The sequence below is a fragment of the Galeopterus variegatus genome, unplaced genomic scaffold, assembly GCF_000696425.1.
Source record: "Galeopterus variegatus unplaced genomic scaffold, G_variegatus-3.0.2 Scaffold2947, whole genome shotgun sequence".
In the NCBI taxonomy this organism is placed as follows: Eukaryota; Metazoa; Chordata; class Mammalia; order Dermoptera; family Cynocephalidae; genus Galeopterus; species Galeopterus variegatus.
In genome coordinates this window covers 159,249-164,494 of record NW_007729058.1, presented here as the reverse complement: position 1 = coordinate 164,494, position 5,246 = coordinate 159,249, and positions in this window count along the sequence as shown.

The following is a 5,246-nucleotide window of genomic DNA, read 5'->3' as shown; positions in this document are numbered from 1 at the left end:
CAGATTGGGCTCTGGTCCTGGCTCTGCCGCTGATTCACTGTGTGACTCTGACAGGTGGCTTTCCCTCTCGGAACCTGTCTCCTCATCTGCAGAACAGGGACAACAATGGAATATGTGTCATCAGGTGGTTGTGAAAACCTCTCGACATTATGTTGTGAAAGTATAAAGTACGAGATACTTCAAAAAGGTCATGGAAGGATTTGTATTATCCTTTCATTCCATTTTTCCACGACCTTTTTGAAGTGCCCTTGTATGAGAAGCGGCAAGGAAAGGCCAGAAATGAGGACGCCTTCTGCCTGGGGCCAGCGTCGCTGTGGCTTTCATGGTGAATCTAGAAGGGTGGACAGATGCAGACAGGAGTCTGAAGTCTGGAACGGGATTAGAGCACGGGCACGTGTCGCCGGGTGCATGGATGGCTGTCCAGTGCAACCTTAGGTGCCGGGTCCTGTGTAACTGCTCACACACACACAAAGCACCCTTGGAGGGGGGTCGTCGTGGTCGTGTTGTGAAAGTATAAAGTACGAGATACTTCAAAAAGGTCATGGAAGGATTTGTATTATCCTTTCATTCCATTTTTCCACGACCTTTTTGAAGTGCCCTTGTATAAGAAGCGGCAAGGAAAGGCCAGAAATGAGGACACCTTCTGCCTGGGGCCAGCGTCGCTGTGGCTTTCATGGTGAATCTAGAAGGGTGGACAGATGCGGACAGGAGTCTGAAGTCTGGAACGGGATTAGAGCACGGGCACGTGGTGCTGGGTGCACGGATGGCTGTCCAGTGCAACCTTAGGTGCCGGGTCCTGTGTAACTGCTCACACACACTCAAAGCACCCTTGGAGGGGGGTCGTCGTGGTCGAGACAGCTCGTCCCCATCACACATCCAGTGCCCGCCCTCATTTTCCAGTCTCCCTCATGGCCAGCTTGGGCCACACGACTAGTTCTGGACAATGGACTGTGAGCGGAAGGGGTGTCTGCCAGTTCTGGGGTGAGTCAGTTCAGAGTCAATGTGTCCTTTCTCTGTCCTTACTGTGGTCTCTGGTGGCCACACGGTCCAGTGGGGTAGCTACAAAATGGAGGAGGGGAACCAGACCCTGGCGGGACTTTGGGAGACAAATAGACTTTTACCGCGTCCAGCCACGGAGACGGGGCTGTTTGTGGAGGCAGCCAGTGAGCGGAAGGGGTGTCTGCCAGTTCTGGGGTGAGTCAGTTCAGAGTCAATGTGTCCTCATTTCTCTGTCCTTACTGTGGTCTCTGGTGGCCACACGGTCCAGTGGGGTAGCTACAAAATGGAGGAGGGGAACCAGACCCTGGCGGGACTTTGGAAGACAAATAGACTTTTACCGCGTCCAGCCACGGAGACGGGGCTGTTTGTGGAGGCAGCCAGAGCTGACTGCCCTGACGACCGCAGCACTCCTGCCATTTCTCCTTCCTAGAGGCCCGGTCAGTCGTCCGCATCACACGGCCTGCAGGTGGGCACAGCCGGGGCTCAAACCCACGCCTGACTCGCATGGCCAGTTTTTAGCCACTATATGTCCTTCACCTTGCAGCAGGCTGTCCACAAGCACTGTCATCCCACCTGAAATCTTATGGGAACGTCCCACGGGGACAGGGACAGAGGGACAGCTGGAGCCTCAGAACACTGAGCAGATCTGGTGTGAAATCCTGCCGTTCTGGATCACAGCAGGCAGGTAGGTCGCTCCAGCTTCTCTGTTGCTGGTGATGATCACTCATGATAAGCAACATGTGACAAGGAAGTGACGATGGCAGCTCGCTCTTGCTTGGCAGAGAATTGCAAGTGGGTTCTGCACAGCGACTCGCAAGGGAGGGACTCACCATTGCTCACTCTCGGTTCTTACCTGCTTCTCTCCCACCCAGCAAGGCAGCTTTGCAAACACATGCTTCAGAGTCAGACTTGAGTTCAGACCCCTGCTCTGCCACTCACTGGCTGTGTGACCTCGGGCAAGTCACTTTGCCCCTCTGAGCCTCAGTATCTAGTATCTTCATCTGTAAGGTGGGGACAGTAATCCTCATTCCTTCTAGCGTGGTTTTAGGCATCAGAGATGACAGACGTAAGGCACTTAGCACAGTGCCCGGCACATGTGAGTCTGTCCGATCCAGGGCAGGCTCTTTCTCCCGGGTGTGCTCAGGGCTATCAGAGGGGAGGGAATCAGCACACAGACTCACACCAAGATTGCTCACATGTTTGCTGACAAATAGGATACACACACCTGTGCACAGGTATCACTGGGATGTTTCAGGAACCTGCCCCCTCTTTTCTGGGCTCCCTCCTTATTCAGCTTGGGCTCTCTAGAAAAGGGATTCTGGAATTTTCTCACTGGCTGGGCTCTCACCACTTCTCACGTCCACATCTGCCTGTCCCTGTGGGCCATGGACAAGGGGCCATGAGCCTCTGCTCGGTCTTTCACTTCCAGACCAAATTCTGGAAACAACTCTTTGGTGGTGACACCTCGGATCATGGCTGAAAGGAAGGAAGGAAGGAAGGATGGATGTCCAATGAGGAGAAGCGGGGAGAGCATGGCCAAAGCCCCAGGCCGGCCTTGCTGTCCTGACCACCCAGGACCAACACCTCTGGCTCCAAGCCAGTGCCCACACCTGCATGTCCCCTGATGAGACAAGGTCACCTCCCTCCTTCCAGGCCTCTCCCCCGGGCCCTGCCTGGCCACCCCACGTGCCGGGCACTGTACTGCACACTTGACCTGTCGGGGCTCCCTTCACCCTCGCCCCATCTTGCAGGGTGAAGTGAAGCTCCCCTAGAATCCATTCTCCACACACAGCCGCTGGAGTCATCACTTGTAATGTAACCTGACCATCTTCACACATGCTGAAAACCCCACTCCTCAGCAGGGCCCGCGGGCCAGTCCTCGCTGTCCGCAGCCCCAGGTGCTGCCCCTCCTCCGCTGTCCTCTGTTCCTCCCCTGGGGAGCGTTCTCCTCAGAGACCTCCCCTGACCACCTTATCTCACCCCCACCTGCCACCCTGTTCATACCTCAATATTCTCCCCATCTCTGCCCTCTGTCTCCTTCACCCCTCAGTAGTCTCCAGACATTTCCAAACACCCTGAGCGACAAAACCTGTCCTGGCTGGGAAACTACTGGTCTCTTCTTATAATGGCAAGAGGACATTTCAGTGATATGTCCTCGTTAGTTATTTTAATTGGTACAACTGGTTACAGAGTTTTTTCTCTTTCTTCATTTACAATATTTACTTAGCTACGTCTTTCAGTTCTTTTCAGAGATGATCTCAGAATTATTTTATTATGAGACATAGAGAAGCTCCTGATGGAGACTTGGTTGGAAATTTCTCTACATTTCATGGCTGCATTTAGAAAGACCTGCATCTTTGCATTGAGGAGTCTTCAATCAACCCCAAAACTTGTTTATATATTCATGGAGGTGACATTTCTTTCACTTTATCAGAAGACACTTGTCACTGTCCTCACATAGATCCTGCACGTGGTGTTAACCCTATCCCTTGATATTTTGTATAATACATTTTATGTATGTTGTATATATCTGATCAATTACTAAGTTGACTTCTGCCTCAGTTCTAAGTTTTACGGTTGTTGTCTTTAGTTCCTTGAGAAAGCAACACTATCACCTCCAACAACAGCATTGACGTCTTCTATCTTATTCTTTATATCATTGTGTTTTCTGACATGTTATAGATTCAAGCAATGATAAATAATTGAGGGTAAAATAGGCATTTTAGCTCGGCTGTTCCTTTCAGTTGGAAGCCTCACTAGCACCTGTGTTTCAAGTTCTGCTGTCAAACACCTATGAGCAGGAGGCTGGCCTGGCATTGCTGTGTCTGCAACCGATCAGAGAAATGTCAGCACTTGAAAGTTACTAAAACATCTGTGGTGCCTGCTTAAGATTTCACCCAAGTGTAAGGAAAGATCTTTTCTCCACTGGGGAGTTTAATAGGGATAGCGGGAAGAGTAGAGCTGTTTCTGATTCACATGGAGGCCACCCCAGTCCGTGAACCATTTGTTCCAGTTTTGTAACAAGAGGGGCAGTGTGTCTAGTGGCTAAGATTGTAAAGTAATGGTCATGGCCTTTTTTCCAATAGTGCTTAATAGGTCGGGGAGACAGACAAGCGCCTAAATGGTTTCACAGAAAATGATAAGGGTATGAATGCTAAGAAGAGATTCCTAATAGAACCAGTGATAGTTAAAAAAGAAAAGAAAAGAAAAGTCTCCAGGGGACGCCTCTCAAAAGGCAGAGTGAGAGAAACCTTAAAACAGAAGCCAAGGAGCAAAAGAGGAGCCAGACTTGTGGGGAAGCCTCCCTATGCAGAAAACCTCACTGATTTTGTAATTGATTGATGGGATCTGAGGGTGAGACAAGGCGGGGTGTGGCTGTACCCAGAGCTCTGCCTGCAGACTTCCCAGGCGGGCAGGTGCAGTGCCACCTACAGAGAACAAAATAACGGAGGGAAGGGAAAAAACAAATCTAAATCGAAACATTGACAGGAAAAATCCCGATTATATATTAAAATAACATAAATTTTAAAAAAGCAAACTAGAGTCATATCTGTTTTAAGAGCACCTAATTAAAAAAAAAAAAAGTCAACAAATTCCGATACCAAGCTAAGAAATAAAAAGATTCCCTGAAAATCCAGCCACAGTAATATCAATCTGGGTTGTAGGTGTTGACGGGTCAGAGGCAAAGGCAGGGCCTGCAGCCGTACCCCTGGTCCCCAAATCCCCCGGCCACCCCGACCCTGCAGGGCCCCAGCCCTACTGTCCCGCCCTGTCCCCTTCTGCCCGGGACAAAGGGTCTCTCGGTGGGGAAACTGAGTCTGGCATTCCCGCGCACACAATCGCTCCCCCACCCAGGAGGAGGATGCAGGAGGCGCCGCTTTGTTGCAGGAATAGGAGGGCGTCCCTCCCGGGCGCGGGGCCAGTTCTGCGCAGACGCGAAACTCTCCCGGCACTTGGGTCCCTGCCCTAGGGAGGAAACCGGAGAGGAAGGGCTGAGGCTGAGAACGCGCACTTCCGCCCGGCCTAGCCACGTGACGTCAGCCCCGCCTGTCACTCAGGGTAGGAGACGTGAAGTGGGGAACTGCCCAATCAGGGCCCGGAGGGCGGTGCTCGGAGCATTGCCCAATGAGAACCAGGTGGGCGGAGAGTTCCTGGAACACTGTCCAATGAGATCCCCGGGATTCGGAGAGTGTCGGGAGCGGTGCCCAATCAAGGCCCCAGGGGCGAGGACGTCGCTGCCCGCCCCG